Here is a 22,029-nt window from a genome sequence, read left to right as displayed (position 1 = left end):
AGGCGAAAGTGGTTTACTTAAATGTGACTAATTGCAATCTTTCTATTACAACAGCAACCTTTCAAACACACTCATCTATATCATCTCTCCTCTCCATCAGAGAATGTCAAAGAAAAAAACTTATAATTCATCTAGTTCAAGCCCCATCGTCACGTTCATGCTTTGAAACAAGTGTTGAGATAAGAAGTAACCAACTTTGAATAAAGCATTTCTAGCAAAAAAAAAAACATATTAACATTGTGAACATGAAATTGTAGGGGTTGGGAAGTGGGATGAGGCAACAAAGGCAAGGCATTTTAAGTAACCAACAGTATACTGGGTACCACCAGTCTAATCATGATAATCCTATGTTTAAATTAATGTTAAAACTCTATAATGTCTCCAATACTATCTATGCTATTTATGAAGTAGACAGATTTCTGTAAAGTTGTATATCAAAAAGCAGATAGGGTAACAGAACACTAGACTCAGAATTACCATACAGACAATTCTGCTTTAACACAACATATCTCTTCATAAAAATCATTGTGCTATGCAAAATCAAGTAATCAAAACCATAGAGCTTATGAGGAAAATGAAGTGGGAACACAACACTCAAACTCACTCCCAGGGCAAAACACTACACTGTAGCTGTAGGTAGGACTGGTGTCACCAACACTAGTCTCTGCCCTATGAAGAGCATAAATGGGATCAACCTGAGGGCCACAGGCCAGATCAGCATAGGACCTGAAAACTGGAGATCTTGGGCAGAGTGTCTTCTGTGAGGTAGCCGAGGTGACCACTCTTCCCCCCTGCATGCATAAATTTCTATGCCCATTTCCAGTGAAACACTACATTCCAACTATCTCTATCTGGCTTTCCCCTTGGTAGGTGACTGGGATCAAAGGGGCTAGGTAATCATCAGTCTGTTCTCTGATGAGGGGTATGTTGGAGATCTCCCTCTCTTCCCTTCCCTTTTGTGCCTGCTTCTCAAGGCCCCCATCTCTCATTCTCCCATCTCTCAAGTGTTACACTTCCCTAATAGCTCTCACATCATCCTAGGTGAAGGAGGATAACTGATTGTTGCAGCATTTTCCCCCCAATGGGAGTCAGACATCTCCTTCCCAAAAGCCCTACTTTTACCTACACATACCCTGCCCCATCCCATGCATACCCAATCATCATAATGTGATGATGAAATCCAAAAAAGCAAGACAATATTCACATTATCCTCAAGCTGTTCTTTAATGTATTATGCCCTTGGAACAAATTCACATTTTCAAAACAAATATTATAGCAGAAACATCTATACATATTCTAATATATGCAACTAAATTGCTGTAGTGATTTTGGGTAATCCCTTTATCTCACTGAACCTCAGGTTTCTCACTGATAAAACCAAGGAGTTGAACTAAACTAACCCTGAGGAACCTCTCAATTCTAATATTTTATGATTCTATGAAATTTATTTCTTCAATGACAATTATAATTCCAATGGTGCTTTGTCATCATTTCAGTTATCTTCAATTAGCAATGGATCCTGACCTTTAGTTTTAGTTTTCTCTTCTTTTGACCTTATGTGTTAAAGATCTATAATATAACATCTGAATGGACTAAGGAAGTTCTTTTTATAATAGATAATTTTGTAAAGCAAAAAAGTTGGAATTCATTTGTTTTTTATATTGAGTTTCTTAAAGCAAGGCTAATACAAACAGGGAAATATCAACAATGCCTAAAATATAACTTTCCAATATGGAAACAAAATATTGTAACTGCAGAATTCTACAACTTTAAGGGTCAAATTCAAAAACATGTCAATAATAATTAATAAAAAATACAAGTAACAGTGTAAGTTTATACACTTTATATTCATTCACAACAGCTCTGTGAGACAGGTCATTCAGGTATTACCCTATTTTATAAATTAAGAAATTGAAGTTCTTAGGCATATTAAGAGACTGTCATAATAATTAAGTAACAGTTAAGATTATATCCCAGATTCTCCGATTATAAATCCAGTGTACTTCACACCAAAACATATTGAGAATTAGAAGTGTTTAACCTGAAGCTATGACAGAAGAAAGGTATTCCCCTTCCCATCTCAGTTGATGTAGATATAGAAAACACAGAATGAAATCACAATGTTATTAATGAGGTGTTAGATTGACAGGAGAGATGTAGCTTTGCCCAGATCCCTCTGCCAGGTGTCAACACTTCACTGAGTCAAGAAGGGAACAACACAATTGGCTGAGAAAATAAATTAGTTCTGGGGACAGAGGGGGGGAGGGTGGGGGGAGGGGATGAAGAAAGAGAGAATTTCTTTTTCCTCCTCCTACCCTGGTATTGGCCGTGTGACTTAGAAAAAGTGCTACTGGACCAAAAAAGAAATACTTTATCAGGGAGTAGAGACACACATTGGAGACAGAAATAAAGAGAAAGTCATCTAAGAGAGTAAGCAGTTTTAGGAAGCTGTGGAAAGGACTCTTGGAAACCAGGTTGGGGGAGCAGGTGAGGGAGCAGATCTCTATAAGGAGACAGGAGACTTCCAGGGCATGTAGTAACAACAGTTAGGATTTGTCACATGTGTAGCCATCATGTGTCTCACTTCCATTGCACTTCTGAGTTTGATTCCACTATTCCCACAGACATTATATGTATGTATGTGTGAGAGTATACACCTACATTTATGGAGATAACATTTTATAACTACTCTTCTTCCTATATTATTTGAGTATATGCCCCTGATAAGAGCTGGGTGATTATTGATTGGAAGTATAAAGTAGGGGTTCATGAGTAACAGTAACAGAAGTACTACCCATAGGTTGATCCCTAGAGTCTGAGGTTAACAGTAGCCCACAAATTCAAGTACACACTGAAGGAGCATCCCAGAAGGGTGTTACAATATCAGTCCTCTTATCAGAAAAACTGGGAAGAGTGACCAGGTTTGTTCCATGTGGCTCCAAAGGGCCTAAATAGGATAAATGGTTGTAGAAGTTAGAAGGAAGCAGATTTCAATGCAACACAAAAGATTCTTAATAATTATAGGATTATAGCAGCTATAAAAGGGACCTTAGAGATCACAGCTAGCTCATCACCCCTGTTTTAAAGTGGATATTTACAAATCAAGTATTATTTTTGCTTCATCACAAACTACAATCACATAGATGTTTAAAATTATATATATATATATATATATATATATATATATATATGAAGTGGGATCCAATAGTTAGAACAATGATTGGCACATAGTAGACACTTAATAAATGCTAACTGTTCACTCTGTGAACAGCTGAGGGTCCTAAAACACCAGCAAGTACCCTAAAGATGCAACAATATGAATCTCAGAGATCAAGGGGGTGCCTAATCCTGGGAGGTACAAAAAACCTAGAGGACACAGGATAAGATCATCTGATGTAAAAGTCCAGCAGGAGGAAGAAGCCTAGATATAAAAAATATGATATAAAGCCCCAACTCAGGAGCTAAAACTGGAGAGCTGAATAAATCAAAGAAAACACTGACCAGTAACAAAAAGGATTGTAAATCTAGGAGATTCCTTTAAAAGGAGAGGGTGACTACATAACAATTGCAAGTAGAAACTCAAAGGAAAAAATGGACTTTTTATGCAGACTATGAGAATACCTACAAGAAATGAAACGAGGCAATGAAACAAACAAAAAGTGAAATAAAAGCTCTGGAGGAAAGCGAGTAACTTTGAAGAGAAAGTGATAAACTTTACCAATTAATAGACTCCCTGAAAATGACTAGATCAAACAGAAATCAATGACTCCATAGAAAGTAAAAAATAATAGAACAAAAGCAGGAGACTGAAAAAAAGAATACAAAAGAAAATCATCTGATATAAAAAACTGACCTGAAAAATAGGTCAAGGAAAAAATAATTTAGAAACACGACTCCCTGAAAACTAGGAAAGGGGTGGAGGAAGAGGATGCCTAGACACAAAATTTCAAGAAATAATATATGACAAATGCTCAGATCTATTAAAACCAGAGGGCACATTAAAGAGAGAATGAGTCACCTACAGAAGGGAATCCCAAAAGAAAAAGGTCCAAGAATAGCATAGCCAAAATCCAGGACATACATCAAAGAGAAAATACTACAAGCACCTAGAAAGAAACAATTCAAGTACCAAGGAATTATATTTATGATCACACAAGATCTGACAGCTATAACCATAAAAGAGAAGATCTGGGAATACAATATTCTAAAAGGCAAAAGAATTAGTCTTGCAACCAGAAATAATTTATCTTACAAAACTGAGTATAGAGGGCAGAAAAATTTTTTTAATCTTTCTGAGTAGGAACTTTGAAATACAAGCATATGTGTTCAAAGAAACTTAGAAATTTATTTCAGCGGTTATTAGGAATCATATGCTTTCTCATAATTAAGGTGCCTGAAAAGAATATACAAAGTATGTATGGTGTAAGTGAAGGAAGCAGATATCATGTGAAGAACCTATTACAAGATCAAGGCAGAACCAGGAGCAGAAACCAACCTTCTTGACGCCTAATCCAATAAAATTCTGCTGCTATAAACTTTACCCCATGTCACAGTCATTGTTTTCCTGAGTAAAATTGCTTTTTTTTGCTAAGATTTCTTAAGAGCTAAACTAGATTAATGAAATTTTAACAGGATCACACCACAAGTTATATGGCTCTATAGTTATACAAGACTGGGGATTAATGGTATATGGAAAGAGTCAGGATTAAGTTTTATGAATTAGAAGATAAGCCCCTTTGAGAGTAGGGATTATTTCCTTCTCTATATTTGTATCTCTAGTACTTAGCATAGTGTCCATCAAATAGTAATGGCTTGTTGTTGCTGTTGAGTTGTTTCAGTTGTGACTCACTCTTCATCACCTCATTTGAGATTTTCTTGGCAAAGATTTTGGGATGGTTTGACATTTTTTTCTCCAGATCATTTTATAGATGAGGAAATGGAGGCAAACAGGGTTAAGTGACTTAATGTTTACTGACTACTTTATTAGCACAAATATAATAAACATATCCTAAAACTAGCCGTGTAACCTTGGGCAAGTTACTTAACCCCAATTGCCCTCCAAAAGGCAAAATAAAGAAATGAATGAATGAATAAATGAATAAAAAATGTATCCTGAAGATGAATTATAATAAAGGTATTCTCCTCAAAACCAATATAAAGTAGTCCTATTACTTAAATGAGTATGATATTATCATTTTTAGGAAAACAACATTTTAAAACTGTGTGTATGCATGTGTGTGCATGTGTGTGTGTATGTTTTGTATAATGCTTCTGAAATCTGTTCTTAATTTTACTAGCATTTTGGTGTGAAAATTTGAGCTTCCCTCAGTAGAAACTCATTTTTAAAACTGTAGTAATTTACTTAAAATTATAAAAAATCATGAAAGCAAAGTATAACAGGACATGGCTCAAATGTTGGTTTCTTGCTCAAGTTCCTAAAAAAAAAAAGACAACACTAAAATAAACAAACAACCCTAAAAATGAAGTTACATGTTGACATATAATGTGTGCTGCTATGTTAAAGTCTGCTGTTATAAAAAGGACAGGTAGGTTAGAAATAGTTATTATCAGAGAACCAACCTAAAATGTACCTCCCTATGGATAATGCAATGCAATATTATGTTATCTCATTAATTGCCTTCACAGAATGGCATTAGGTGAACCACAGAGACAGTTAACTCCAGGTAAACAGAAGCAATCTTATGATTATGATCAGCCAAACAGCATTAGGACATTAAATCACAGAAAAGGGACCTCAGGGGCAAATTCATATTAAATTCAATTCAATCTATACCTGACCAATGATGCTTCCTATATATCCCTGACAAGTCTTTAGCATTTGTTGAAAGGATCCTTTTGCAGTACATATCCATACTCAGAAAGACTGCAATGGATTTTCCACAGATCGAAATAGTAGCAGTAAGTTAACCGGTTGAAAAAAGCTGTAATATCCCAATCACAGAATCAAAGAATATTAGAGCTGAAAAAGGCTTTATAACGATATGACTCATCTAGTCCAACCCCCTCATTTTACAGATAAAGAAACTATACACTTTTAGTTCAGAAAAAGTCAATTAAAAACAAAACAAATGAGCAGAGAGGAACACAAGAAAGCGTTAGATCTGGATTTTAAACCCATCTTACTATCTTTTGCTTGTGAGATCTTAGGCAAGAAACTTCAATTTTGGGTCTCAGTTTCTTTAGAACATAGGGTATAATTCAAAGAATGTTGGATTTCTAGGTTATGGCTTAAAATAGAGGAATGACAGGGCTTTTGACAAAGGATAGTCTGCTTCTAACAAAAGCTGATAAAAATTTATATTCATCTGTTAGTGGTAACAAAAAAAATAGAAAAAAAAAAGGGGGGGGGGTGGCCAGGTATTCAGTGAATAGAGCACCAGCCTTGGAGTCAGGAGGACCTGAGTTCAAATTCAGCCTCAGAAACTTAACACACAAAAAAACTAGCCATGTGACCTTGGGCAAGTCACTTAACCACAATTGCCCTACCTTCCCCCCTCCAAAAAAAAAAAAGAAAAAAGTAGAAAGAAAAAAAATGGGTACACACCAATTGGGGAATGGTGAACAAATTGTGGTATATGAATCAATTAACCTCCCTTGTCCTCAGTTCCTTCATCTGCAAAATTACGAAACTGGATTTCTAAGGTCTCTTCTAGTTCTAAATTTATCCTATGAACATAATGGAATATTATTGTTCCATAAGAAAAAAAAACGAAGAATTCAAGAGAAATATGGAAAGATTTGTACAAATTAATACAAAGTTAAATAAGCAGAACTGAAACAATTATTATAACAAAAAGTAATACAATGTAACTCAATAATAAGAATTTTTTAAGGACTAATCCTGACCCAGAGAAGACCTGAATAAACAGCTCCCTTTTTTCTAAAAGTAGATTATTTGTGAGGAATGTTGTATATATGCCACCAGATATAGTCACAGTGTTAGTTTTGTTTAACTGCTTCTGTTATAAGGTTGGCTTGTTGGGGTATGCAAATTTCCAGAAATAACTAATGTAAAAATAAAACACACTGGGAAGAAGACACCATGTACACTATGTACATCTACCAAGCTATGTACTACAGAGATTAGAAACTATAAAATGGGAATAGCAATAGATGTATCAAATAATATACAGGAATCAAAATTCAAGAATAAAATGAATCAAAAATCCAGCAATGAAAACCATATCTTCAGATTACATGCACAAATATAGTCAATAAGGTAACTTGGAAACTTTTAACACTAGGATACAAATTTAAACACAGAGTGTTGGGAGAAAGAGTAGAATGGTACCCTTGACTAGAATATGACTCTGTAAAATTGTAATATTCAAAAGGACCAAAATAAGGAGGAAAGGTATGCAGAGGGCAAGAGCATCAAATATTAATAAGGCATATTTCCATATGAGGAAATCTGGGACCGAGGCAAAAAGGATAATTTTTTTGGTGAAGATCAAAACAAGAAAGAAATAGGAATGATATTGCCAAGGGACTACACTACAAAACACCTGTACAGAAGAAGTTGGGGAAACATAACTTAAACTAGGCACTCAAGTATAATATAATAATTGGAGATTTGAATGACCTGAGTATTTTTTAGAGCTCTGACTTGTAGAAGTTCTCAAGAATGAAATGCACAAAGAGAAATAATGCCAAAAAAAGAAGAAAATATATAAAGGGACTATGAATACAATTACAGGGAACTCACTGATCAACCTAGATTTTTAAAAGATATATAAGATAGAAGTTTAGTTAAGGAATAGAGGATTAATAAAAAGCATGGCATAGACCTGTAAGAATAGCATCCAGAAAAATAATGTCCAGAATGTGATGGACACAAGAACAAAAGATGCACTGGAGAAAACAAAGATTAAAGAGATAGTGGATGGAAAGCATCTGAGTGATATACAATGAGGAAGGGGAGAGAAGGGAGTTCACAGTGAATGGCCACAATTTTTTTCTATAAAATATGAGAGGTCCTCAGTGGACAGGGTGAGGGGGAAGGGAAGCAATGGGAACTCTGAGCAGGAATGAAAAAAGTTTGGAAGGGCTATAGTAGGGAGTGTCATAGTGAGCTTGATAAGGAAACTATAAAAGGAATGCCTAGCAGCAGTGAGGCCCCAGATGAGGATAAAAGACACAAATATGGGGTGGTGTGATAGTAATGGAATATAAAGATCCCCCTGTATTGGCTTGGTTTTCAAACTGATTGTGTTAAAACCCAGAGCTTGTTAATCCCACCTGTGGGATGGACTTGTTGATGTGAAATGAGAGTCCTGAACTGGGAGGAGCTAGTGACATAGATTTGGAGAAACACAAGAGAGAGGCAGAAGAATTTTTTGGAAGCAGCACCCTCGTGGAGGCAGAGAGAGAGACTGAGAGAATTGCTGGGGGCCGCTTTGAATTGCCCTGGACTTTTGAGACCTGCCCCCTGAGCTGCCAAGGACTGAGGAGACATGGCTGTTTTGCTGGTACTTTGTCTGTCTGTTTTGATGTTGTTTTGCCAGATTTGTCCACTGGTGAAAGACAGTCCTTTTGTTGAAGAAGTCCTGGAACCTGGCTGTTGGCTAAGAGCTCCTGAGACTGTCCTGCAGACAGAGAGTGAATACTGTCCACTGGTGAAGGACAGTGCTGTTGTTGCAGGGGTCTGGGAACCTTTCTGTTGGTTCAGAAGCCCTGAAGAAGGATTTTCTTGTTGTATGTTTACAGAAATCCTGGGAGAGGGTTTTGCTAATGTTTTCAGGGGTTCTAGGACTGTTCTACAGACAGAGGATGAATTAGTGAAGGGACTGGCAATGTATCTTGTGGCCTTGCTAAGCCTTGTCTCCCCAGGAACTAAGATTGCTGAGAACTTGCCTTGTGTCAAGATGAAGAAAAGACCTCCATTTGGGTATTAAGTGCTGCATTTTAAACTTGATGTAACTCTGGGGTAGATTCAATTATGATCCAGGGGTGGGGAACTTTTGACCTTTTTGTGTTCTATGATTGAACAAATGAATGTACTTTACTTATGGTTGGAAACTAATCTCCATTTGAGAAGAGGGGCTTTGTGATGGACTAAATGAAGGTACAGCCTAGGGGTGGAGTAGTATTTAGAACAGGGACTTTGTAATTGATTGAATGAATGGAAGGTCCTGGGGTGGGGTAGTACTTGGAGATTATTTAATCACACTTAGTAAATGCTGTATTTTGAATGATGTCATGTTTTGATCTTCTCTGTTCTTGATTTGTCACTGAATAAAATGGAGAGCACCTATGCTGGTATTCTGAACCTTGGGAAGTTGCCTTTCCTTGGCATTACATTACAGGTGGTGGTAGAAAAACAGGGTGGAATTAGGAGAAACATGGGAAGATTTCTATGAATTGCTACAAAGTAGGCGGGAAAAAAAAAACAATATACATGACTATAACAATGTAAATGAAAAGAACTTCACTAGATTTAGAGTTAAGAAGACCAGGGTTTGAACCTTGCCCCAGACACATAGCTAACTGTACAACCCTGGATGAATCACTAATCTCTCTGAACTTCAATTTCTCATTTGTAAAAATAAGGTGACTGTATCTGATATATACAATGTACCATGGCTCACTCAAGGATGAACAGAAGTACTGTCATGAAGAATATTCTTAGAATAGACTAGTTAAGTTAGTGCCAATATGCACAATTTTCGTGACTCCTTCCAGAAGCGCTCAGAAAGTAACAGAAAAGGAAAGAGATTCAAAGATGAATAAAAAAGTACAATGAGCACTGGATTTGAAATTGGAAGACCTCAGAGTTTTAGAACCAAGTTCTCTATTCCTTACAGACTATATGAAACCATGATAATCCCTTTGCGTTTAGGCTTTTTCTGGTGTAAAATAAGGGGGTTGGAATAGATTGTCTGAAAGGTCCCTTCTGTCTTTACCTTAAGTCCTCTGAAAATACAGTTAATAATGCTGACCTAGATTCACTGGTCAGGAATAGACTAGAAGTGAACTTACAAATAACAGTTTTCCAAAGAAATTAATTTACAAATTTACTACTTTGGGAACACAATAGTTGAAGGCTGGTTATATGTTTCCTTCATTTTGATTCATCAGAGAGAATTTCAGTTCACAAAGTCATGGGCTAAGGCTAAAGAAAAGAGGAAGTAAAAAGACCTTCTCAAGGAACATAAAATCTAATATCTTCCAGACACTGCCCAATGGCAGCTCTTGGAATTTCCCCTACAACTTTCTTTTTTTTTTTTCCTTTAAATATTTCTATTTTATTTTTTATTAATCAGTCTCTCCCACTAAGTTAATTTTTAAAAATCCTTCAAAACACATCTATACAATCCAGCTAAACAAATTTCCATATTACTCATGTACAAAAATATATGTCTCTCTGCATTTTAAGTTCAGCAAATGAATAGAATGTTTCATCAACATTATTTTGGACTCACTGGGTTGATCAGACTTCTAAAGTCCTTTGAGGTTGATTTTCTCTGTAATGTTATCTTTCTATAAACTGTCCTTGTAGTTCTGCTCAATACATTCCTCATCAGTTTTAAAGGTCTTCCCAGTTTTCTCCTAAATTGTCCATTTTATCATTTTTTATGGTATAATAATATTCCTTTACACTAATATACCATATGTTTAGCCATTTCCCAATAAAAAGATTGGGGAATTTGGTTCCCAATTTTTGATTATCACCAAAAAAAGTTTCTGCAAATATTCTTCCTTCTATTTCTTTTGAGTATAGGTCTAATAATGCTGTATTTTATAAATTCGCATTGTTTGGTAACTTTCTAGGTACAGATCAAAATTGCTTTTCAGAATTGCTGAACCAATTCATATCTTCATGAAGAGTATATTAGTATATGCCTATTTCCCTAAAGCCCCTCCAAAATGTCATTTTCTCTTTTGTCATCTTCACCATTCTTACAGGTATTGCTTTGATGTGCATTTCTCTAATTATTCACGATTGTTGGTAGTTTGGATTTCTTTCAAGAATTACCTATTAATATTCTTTAACCATTTACTGATTTGGGAGTGGTTTTTAGTCTCATAAATATGAATCCATTCCTTACATTTTAGATATGAGACTTTTATCAGAGACACTTGTTAACAAAGATTTTTCCTTCCTCAGTAACGTATTTCCCTTCTAATTTTTACTATTAAATTTGTTTGTGCAAAAACATTTACATTTTTTTTAAGCAATTGGGGTTAAGTAACTTGCTCAAGGTTACAGGGCCAGTTATTCCTGGGTGTGGTGGTATCTGAGCCCAGATTAAACATTTACATTTTAGATAACCAAAATTCTCTCTTTTATCTTGTGATCTTTTTTAAATGAACTCTTCCCTTTTTCATGGATCTGAAAAGTAATTCTTCCTTGCTCCTATAATTTATGATATGAATGTTTTATATCTAAGTCATATATGTATCTATTTGTAGCTTATATGTATGATATGAGGCATTGAACTTAATTTCTGTCAAACTGCTATCAGCTTTTCCAAGAACTGAATTCTTCTTTCAGTAACTGAGGTCTCTGGGTCACCAAAACCTAGGCTACTTTGCTTTCTGTAACGTGTATGCCACTCTTTCTTCTCCTTTCTCTTTTTTTTAACCAGTACTAAATAGTTTTAATGATTATTGCTTTGTATTATAGTTTGAAATGTGGTAGAAACCTGAGATCTGATAAGATCTTTCTTCAAACATTTTTTCCCATTATTGCCCTTGAGATTCTTGACCTTCCCCTCTTCTATATGAATAATATTATTTTTTTCCTAACTCTATAAAATACTTGGGACAGATGTTGATTGGCATAGCACTAAGTAAATTCATTTAGGAAGCATCATCATTTTTATATCGGCTCAACCTACCTAAGAGATGACAAATTAATGTTTCTCCAGTTATTTAGGCACTGTCTTTATTTCTATAAAGTGTTTTATATTTGGACTGACATAGTGCCTGAGTGAAGATATACTCCCAGTGTTAGAGTTCTTATAGTTATTGTGTATTATGTACATATACACATATTTACACATGTATGAATGCTTATTGGAATATATTTATATCTTAAAAAGTTGCTAATCTTAATTTCAATTAATTTTAGTTCACTAAGTATACCATTTCATTATTGCAAAAAATATTAATTTTGTTTTCTTGGCCTATACTTATTCCTTCAATTTATTTTTCTTGTTTTACTGACAAAGTTTTGGGTACTATGTTCATTAGTCTAGTTTTCTTTCTTTGCTTTGTCTCTTCAAGGTTTAATTATCAAAGGTATAACTAAATCATAAAAAAAGGAAAGGTACTTCCTTATTACTGCAAATAGTTTATAAATATTAAAATTTTTATTTTTGTAATAACTTATTATCCTGCCCTCCCTCTTCCACCTATTTCACACACAACTTCTGAGCAAAGGATCCCCATATGTCATTCTGGAAAAAAAATAGTAAAAGATGAAAGACTGACATAAAACAAGTAGAATATAAAGAATACAGAATAATAATACTTGGGCAATCTGATTTCACTGTAAGGACATCATCCAATAATGGAGATCTCAATGCCTATTACAATTTCATCAATGATTTTCCAGCTGCTGGCACCAAAATATTTGTTACTTTGCATGGCTAACTTCTAAACCACAAGGAAACACTCAAAGATATTAATGAAGCAAAATAATGATAGCCAACATTTCTCGAAAAAATCTGGAGAACATACAAATACATTAACTTCTTCACAAGGACCCCTAGAGGTAGTACAAGATTTACGCTTATTTTATAGAAGAGACTAATGATTTTATCAGTCACATTATTAGTAATAGTAATTACAAGAGGCAGCTAGGCTGAGGAGGCCAGGTAGCACAGCGAGTAAGAGCACCGGCTCCAATGTCAGGATGACCTGGGGATCAAATCTGGGCTCAGATACTCAGCACCACACCCAGAAATAACTGGCCATGTAACCTTGAGCAAGTTACTTAACCCCGATTGCTTTTAAAAAAAGGGGGGGGGGGGCAGCTAGGCCTGCAGTCAGGCAGACCCCAGTTCAAATCCAGTCTCAGACCCTTATTTATTTACTGCATGAACCTAGGCAAGTCACTTAACTAATGACTTTCCTTAAGTCCCAACTAAAGTCCCACCTTCTAAAAGAAGTCTTCAGAAACCCCAATTAAATTCTAGTGCCTACCTTCTTAATTATTTCCTATTTAACTTGCCTGTAACAACATGCTCTCTTGATTGTCTACTCCTTGAGGACAGGGACTGACTTTGATTGTATGGGGACTATCTTTTGTCTCTTTTTGTATCTCAAGTGCTTAGCAAAGTGCCTGACACTTATTAAGCTCTTAATAAATATGGACTGATTGATTGATTGATTGATTGATTTACCTTCTATCTGCCTCTGATTCCTCAAATGTAAAATGAGGATAATTGTAGTAACTACCTCCTGGGATTGTTGTTAGAATTAAAGAAATAATATTTGTAAAGCATTAAGCACAATGTCTGGCACACAGTAGGCACTTATTAACGCTTGTTTATTTCCTTCCTAGGAAGGGTCAAAATACGAAACTCTGGCCTTCTAATTCTAAGCCCAAAGTTCTTTACATTTTACCAAAGCTATAGATCAAAAAATAGATCTTTTTCCCCCTAGCAGGCTCCCAAAAATTGCCATTCGTTTAAATAAGTGATGATTGTTAAAACATGAGAGAAGTTTGGTCTTAAAGCAAGAGAGACAAAGGCAAAGATATATTTTAACTTATTAACATATCTGTAGTTATGTTAAATCTTCAATCAATATTCTATTCTTCGCCACCCCCTCCTTACATACACAATACTCTTCCTGTTTCTGAAGTTGTCAGCCCTGACAGGTCAGCTTCCTAAAAGTGCCAGGAAAGGTCAGTGCCAGGAAAGGATTAACACGAGAGAGGGGGAGAGGGAGAACGTCTCCCAATGCATCCTGGACCATGTCCAGCTGTCCTAATGAATATCAGACCACTGGACCCAGATGGCTCTGGAGGAGAAAGTAGGGTTTGTGGTGTTGCACAGTGCTCCCTCACTCAAATCCAAGGCAACTGCAAGTCACTCCCTTATGTCATGGTCTTCAAGAACAAAGGACAAACAAAACAACACAAAAGAACAGCTAGCTACTTGGGAGGAAGGGACGTAGAGACAGAGAGAAGCAGGACAAGTGCTGTACCTCTATTAATGCGAGCAAGACCCAAGTAATAATTTAGAATGGACCTTTTATTAAAACACCATGTTGGCTGATCAGGCCACATGGCAGGCTGAGCAGATACTACCACATGTCCCAGGTACAGCAATAGCAGTTGCAGCAGCCAGCAACAGCCCAGATCTTGGGCAGAACCTCAGCTTATAAAGGAGGCCTTACATAAGCTGTGATTGGTCAGTACACACCTTGAAACTCCCTCCCCTGACCCAGAGGGTGAGGGTGGAGCTGACCCAGCAGTCTGCTCACCTCCTAGAGGTAGGGGGTGGGGAAAACCAGGCACAACACAAGCACTCAAATCTTCTATCTTCTTCAAACCTCTCTAAGACTTCTGCCTTATCTCTTACTACCCAAGGTAGGGTAATGACAGGGCTTTTGGAATTAGCTCACTTAGAACCTTGTGGAGAGGTGTGACAGAAACTTATTTTCCTTCTTGGACTAGGTCAAAGCCTTTTTTCCTTCTAGAGAAACAAAAACTGAAAGGAAAACAACTTTACATGCCATTCAAATCATTTCCCTACATAAGATCATAGGTTTTAGAGAAGAGAAGGTAGAAGTGATCTAGTCTAACACTCTCATTTTACAAATTTACAAATTGGTAAATTTCCAAATTTACACCCTCAGACCTCTTTGGAAGAGATCTCTAATCCCTTTCCCTCAAAGGATACTAGTAGATGATTGGGGGAAAGGAAAAAGGCATTGGTGAAATAAGGGACAATTTCTAAAATATTCTAATTAATATGGCAACTGATTTTTAGCAAATGAGGTAGAAAGTGAATTTGATAGATTAATGAAGCAGACCAGGACCAAAACGATCACATCATCTTATTATTCCAATTCTTTTTCTTTTCACTTTTCCTCTCCCCCATTGAATTTACCGGGGTTGGGAAAGAGGAAGGAGGAAAAGAGTATGAGTATTATGCTATTCCCCATTTCCTCATACTATAACACAAGTTTTAGCACTGTATGACAATACAGTAGTCTAGGGTTGATCCTACCAAGACCTGTTTGAGGAGCTCTATGAGGTAAAAACTGTTACATTATTTCCATAATGATACTAAGATATTTTAATATCTAATATAGTAAACATCTTATTAAATATCCATAATGATAGCAAGACATTTTAATATCTCATACAGTAAATATTATCTATTTACATTTATTTATAACTCTAATAAACAAAAGCTCTTTGAATGAGTTCATTAATTTTTAAGAATGTAGGGACAGCTAGGTGGTGCAATGAATCCTGAAGTCAGGAGGACCTGAGTTCAAATCTGCCCTCAGACACTTGATACTTAACTAGCTGTGTGACCTTGGGCAAGTCAGTTAACCCCAATTGCCTTGCTTCCCCCCTCCAAAAAAAAAAAGATTGTAAAGGAGGTCTTGGGAATAAAAATTTTGAGAACTGATTTCTAATATCTTGAAAATTTTCCACAATTACAAAGACATAATTCAATTTTATTTTAAAATATTGCCATAAAAATAAAGGACTTTCATTACATTAAGAGATGTGGTGGACTAGAGGTACAGAACTAGATACGCATTCACAGACAAGGCCAATGTGCTGATTTGATTTCCTTTACCATGTGTGACTGGCAAAGGACCATGGCGTGCCCATATCAGAGAAGGTGCTATGCTCTACAAACAAAGCAGAAATGAAACAGCTCAAAAGAAACGTAAGGTGCACAAATTTAAAGAATCCACTCCCAAATGTTGACATGGACTATTTGTACCCGACCTGTGGTAGAACATTCCAAGCTTGTATTGGTCTGCTCAGCCACAGTTGGACACATGAAACTTGACTCTCGAATAGTGATGTCATTTTGGTCCTCTTAAAGAATGAAGGACAGGGATCGGCCAGGTGGCGCAGTGAGTAAGAGCAACAGCCCCAGCGTTGGGAGACCTGGGATTGGTTCCGGCCTCGAATACTCGGCACCCACAAAAATAACTGGCCATGTAACCTTGAGCAAGTTACTTAACCCCAATTGCTTTAAAAAAAAAAAAAAAAGAATAAAGGACAACAACCAATCAATCTTACAAAGGAAGGCTTCTAGGATAAGGATAGGGGTTGGGTTAGTTAATAGTGAAAAGCTTTTTTTTTTAAACTTCAATAAAAATTTAAATGCACTAAAGAAAAAAGTGGGGGGGGGGCCACAAATCTGTAGTTCTTTAAATAAAACTTTATGTAACAAGGTCAATCTTCCCTGTTCTTTGTATTAACTTTTTTTTTTAATCACCTTTAGGTTCACATAGAAAAAGAAAAAAAATACAAAAAGCTCTAGTGGCTCCCACTTGCCTCTAAGCTTCAAATCCAAGCTTTTTAGTTTGATTTTTAAAAAATCTTTCACAATCTAGTTTCAGCCTAACTCTACAGGTTTATTTTATGTTATTTCACCCAAATTGGCCTGCTTACTGTTATCCAAAAAGCACTATCCTATGTCCCATCTTCAGGCATTCATACAAAGCTATTCCTACATGCTTGGAATGTAATCCCTCTTCACCTATGCCTCAGACTGCCTGGCTTCTTTCAAAGCTCAAAGTGCTATAGGAAGCCTATCTGTATTCCCCCAGCTACTAGGGTCTTCTTGGATAATTACATTGTGGATATTTTGTACTTGATTTTCTATGCACACATTGCCATGCCCCCCACCCCAATTTGAATGTAACTTCCTTGAAGCAAAGAAGTTTTTATTTCTGTGTCCCAGAATTTAAACACTGTGCCTGGTATGTAGTAGACAATAAATGCTTGTTGAAGGAAAAGTAACTAGAAAGTTTTAGATTTCTCTAGCAGAGAGCATGGATACTTCTCAGTGGAAAAGGTACCTAGAATGAGTAGCTAAAAAAAATTAATTCCACCTTGAGCTGTAACTACAAATCTTATGCTACCTGGTGGTGTAAAGAAGGTTAAAATTCTAAAGATGACCATTCTTAAAAAATGATACCAAAAGTCACTAATTTTTTAAGAGAAAGAAGCATTTCTGCTTCAGTATTAGAAAATGTTCTGGTATAGAAATCCATCTTGCCCTACAAAAAAGTAAGGGAAGAGGTGGTAAGGGGGAAATGGGGAGGTGGGGGGGGGGGGGGGGGAGGAATAAAAGAGGGGGAAGACTGGGAGAAGGGGATAATCAATATGCTTGCCATCTTGGAGTGGGGGGTAGGGGAGAGATGGGGAGAAAATTTTAAAAAAATTAAATACTCTGGTATCTACCTTTGTAAATTATCATCCTGATGAAAATTATTTGTATCACCTTCCATGTTACTAATCCAATTTTTAACAAAAGAAAAAAACTATGATTAATACAGAACCAGACCTGACTTCCTTTATCCCTCCCCACCAAAAAAATCTCTTACACATACTCTCTTGATACATACTAAAACAATGAAATAAGACACAGATCAATATTACTAAAATCTGACTCTAGATTACACAACCCACATGTATATTCTAACAGTTTTACACAGGAAAATATTTATTCATAATCATCATAAAATGATGTTTCATCATTTAATCCTTTTTAAAAAAATTTTTAATTGGCTCAAAATCCAAGAACCTAAAATTCATCTACATTTTATCTTCAATGTCCACAACCCAAAAAAAATCGAGTTCCAACTATGCCTCTAAATTCTGGCTGCCAATATGAATCTGGTGGCACTTTTTGTTTGTCTTTTGAAGACTTGGCATCTATATGGGAATTAGAATTTATTTAGATATGATTAGAGTAAGGGAACCTGATGATTCCTCTCTCCCCAGAAAATATCCTGTCATACCTGAGAAATCATCATGGAAGTAAAGTCCTAGAAAAGAAAAAAATCAATCACTTAAAATTGTGGCTAGAAATTATGGTTTGTGGCTCACAATTTTTAAAAGGTACAAATAAGGATGACTAAATCTTCTAAAGGAAAAGGTTTATAACCATTCAAAGGCTCACCAAAAACAAAAAACAAACAAAAATCCCACATGATTGTAGGAAGCTGCCTGGCTCAAATTTAGTTCTCTTCCATACAAATGTTTCTATAAAGAAGGTATCCTATTTATGGTCTAAGATGGAAAATTAAAAATCTGGGAGAACAAGTAAAAACAAGACTAAACTTTCCTGATAAGATCCCAAAAGGACAAGAATGAAAAAGTATTATTTCAGCACACTAGATAATAATTATCCGAGACACTTATCAGCCAGGTAGCAAATTTTAGTTACATAAATTCTTTCATCTTTTTTTAACTTAAATTTAATTTTTTTATTTTTTTGGAGGGCAATTGGGGTTGTGACTTGCCCAAAGTCACACAGCTAATAAGTGTGTCAAGCATCTGAGTCTGGATTTGAACTCAGGTCCTCCTGACTCCAGGGCCAGTGCTCTATTCACTGCGCCGGCTAGCCACCCCAGTTGATTTAAATGATTTAACCTTAAACAAAGGTTGGAATTATGAATTTCATTAGTATGGAACAATGTCAATACCACTTATAATCTTGCCAGATCATTAAAAACAAAACAGAAAGCAGTCTTAAGACTAGATTTCTTAAATCTCACAATATTTCTATTCAGTCTGCCTCCTCTCTACTCATTGTGATAAAGAATAATTCTTAACAATGTATTTCAAAGATACTTATAATACAGTGCAAGTCACAATCCCACTTAAAGACTTCGTAGCAGGTCTTCAAGAATCGCTATGTCTGAAAATGTTTCAAAGACGGGGCTACATTTAGAGACAGAGATTCATTAATAACTGCTCTTACAACTTTTGGAACCTTGGTTTCCTTATCTGTTAAGCAGAGCGACCAGCTGTATGTATAAGATCCATGATCACTAAGGTCAAACTGTTGATGAGCTCCTCTTCCTCCTCCTCCTCCAAATTTAGCTAGGCTAGGATTCTTTACCATCTAACATCACTAGGTCTTTCCAACTTGGTAGGTTCTACAAAAGGTTAGGCTTCACTGGCATTGCCTTGAATGACCTACAATCATTCCACACCATCATGGTGGGATGTAGTTTTTAAAAGGGTTACAAAATACTGTATATGTAGGACTAACAGGCTAATATCTAAAAAGTCCCTCAAAGTAATCAATATGCAAAAAAAAATTTTTGGTTAATAAGCATTTTGATAAATATATTGACATATTAGGCAAAAGTGCCTAACACATTCCAGGAAAATAATACAGGCAAAAATTATTTGCTCATGCAACATGTAACAAAAGGAAGACATTTTTAAAAATCGAAGTTGTAAATATATCCATTGTTTGGTCCAATCCCAGAATCTTAATTTTTTTAATGAAAAAAAAATCTACATCTCAAATGAGAACAAGTATCAACCCCACTGGCCCCTTCCTTTTTTAAAAGTAGCTATTTACCAAAGACTTTTCCAAGAATGATAATTTTAAAAAAATATCGTCACCATTCTGATATTTGCCTATAAAGCAGTTGAGCTTAGCTTCTTATTAATTCAGCTGGTTAGAACTTAGTGCTAATGAGGCTGGGGTCACCTGATTCAATTCCCATGTGAATAAGCTTCATTTCAGTCCTTGGCCACATTTGTAAACAGTAAATTTGTAAACATTTGCACAGTAATTCAGTGCAAATCCAACACCACCACTAGAAAAATATTTCAAAACTCATAGATAAGCAATGAAGAATATCTTGGGAACCCAAATATATTTGTATTAAACATATCAGAAAGGCAGCATAATGGAGTGGAGAGAGCCAGTCTAAGAGTCAGGGAAGATCTGAGTTCAAATTCCACCTCTGATAGAGCACAGGAGGCATGACATCAGAGAGTCACTTCATTTCTCAACTACATAACAACTGCTTACATGCATTGATGAGTTTCTTTTTCCCTGAAAGCTCTTGACAAGAGTTTCCTATGCCAATGAAATAAAAAAGCCATTTGAAAAAAGTTTAAAAAAAAAAAAAAGAATCAGTCTCTCAGAATGATGTCAAAAGCCATCTAATTCAACTTGAACCTGAACAAGAGGTCAGGTATTTGGGAAGTGGTCATGAAATCTTTGATTGAAAAAAAAAAATCACTCCACCCACCCTTTCCAACCCTTGGTATCTGCACTTGAACCACTGTCCTCATTCTCCTGAGGGCCCTTCCTTCACCAGAACCTTTGACTCTTCTCCAGGAACCATGCAGGGTTCAAATAGATCAGCAAGTCTCTACCTCATTTAAAGGACATTCCCCAAACATACTCTCCTTTAATTGTGGGCTTCCCCAAATAGAATTTAAGCTCCTTGAGGGCAGTGCTGTGGGCTTTCTTCAGTCTGTAACCCCTTGACTTAGCATAGATCTAACACACAGTTATCCTCCATTCTTTCCCTATCAAATTGGTTCCTTCTCTACAACCTTCCAACAGGCCCACATCTCCCCAATTATTTTAAACAAAACAAAACCTTTACTAGACCCTATTCTATCTGAAACAACTGTAATATATATTTTTCTTCCCTTTCTCAACCAAACTCTTTGAAAAAAAAGTTATCTAACTTACTGCCTCCCATTTATTCTCTTACTTCTCAACCTTTGAGTCTACCCTCCCTCCTCATCACTGAAATGAAATTGCTTTCTTAAAAGTTACCAGTACACTAATGCACTGTTGGTGGAGCTGTGAACTGATTAAATCATTCTGGAGATCAGTTTGAAACTATGCCCAAAATGCATACCTTTGACCCAGCAATAGCACTACTAGGTCTGCATCCCAAAGAGATCAAAGGAAAAGAAAAAGGACCGATATATACAAGAATATTTCTAGTAGCTCTTTTTGTGGTGGTCAAGAATTGGAAATAGAGGGGATGCCCATAAATTGGGGAATAGCTGAACAAGGGGTAGTATATGATTGTGATTGAATACTATTGTAGTATGATGAGCAAGATGCTTTCAGAAAAACCTGGGAAGACTTATATGAACAAAATGAAGTGAGCAGAACCAGATCACTGTACATAGTAACAGAAATATTATAAAGATGATCAACTGTGACTAGCTTAGCTACTCTGATCCATACAGTGATCCAAAACAATTCTGAAGGATTTAACAATGAAAAATGCTATCTACCTCCAGATAAAGAACTGATGGAGTCTGAATGTGGATAAAAACATACTTTTTACTTTCTTCCTTTTTCTTGTGTGGTTTATTTGGGTGGGGGTTATGTCCAGGTTTTCTTTTGTAACATGGCTAATATGGAAATATATTTTGCAAGACTTCACATGTATAATCTATATCAAATTGCTTGCCTTCTCAAGGAGGGGGAAGGGAAAGAGAACTTGGAACTGAATTTGCTTAAAAATGTTAAAATTTTTGTACGTGTAATTGAGAAATATTCAATGAAATAAATAATAATTACTATAAAGGCAGGTCATTTCTTAGTTCTGACCCTTTATAACCTATCTTCTGTATTTGACACTAGTGACCACTCTCACCCCCTGTAAACTTTCTCTTCTATGGATTCTGGCACTGCTTTCTACTAGCTAATCTGACACTGCTCTCTCCTAGTTAACGTCCTAACTAATCCAACCGCTTCTCAGTTTCTTTTGCTGGTTTATCATTCATGTCACAGCCCCAGAAACTGTGGGTGTTCCCCAAAGTTCTGTCTTCTCTTTCATTAGCTTCCATGAGTTTAATTATCATCTCTACAAGGAAAACTAACAGTGCTATATATCCAGTCTGAATCTCCTCCCTTGAGCTGTAGTCCCTATGTCACCAATTACCTACTGAACATTCTAAGCTAGATGGGCTCCCCAAAATCTTAAACTTAACACATTCAAAACTGAAAATATCTTTCTACTTCCTCTTCCAAACTTCCCTATTTGTTAAGGCACTACCATCCTTCCAGTCTT

The 22,029-nt window shown here is 36.0% G+C and overlaps 1 protein-coding gene across 1 annotated transcript in view; it reads right to left on the bottom strand.

Annotated features, from left to right (window-relative positions):
* The window catches only part of RCOR1 (REST corepressor 1), a 138,790-nt gene that overhangs the window by 68,136 nt on the left and 48,625 nt on the right, over positions 1-22,029 (bottom strand). The window lies entirely within an intron of this gene.

Source organism: Petaurus breviceps, unplaced genomic scaffold (genome assembly GCF_028583685.1).
Source record: "Petaurus breviceps papuanus isolate PSGF00001 unplaced genomic scaffold, PetGlider_PUasm1.0 64, whole genome shotgun sequence".
NCBI lineage: Eukaryota > Metazoa > Chordata > Mammalia > Diprotodontia > Petauridae > Petaurus > Petaurus breviceps.
Note: the sequence above shows the minus strand (reverse complement) of the source record. Positions and strands in the feature narration are given on the sequence as shown.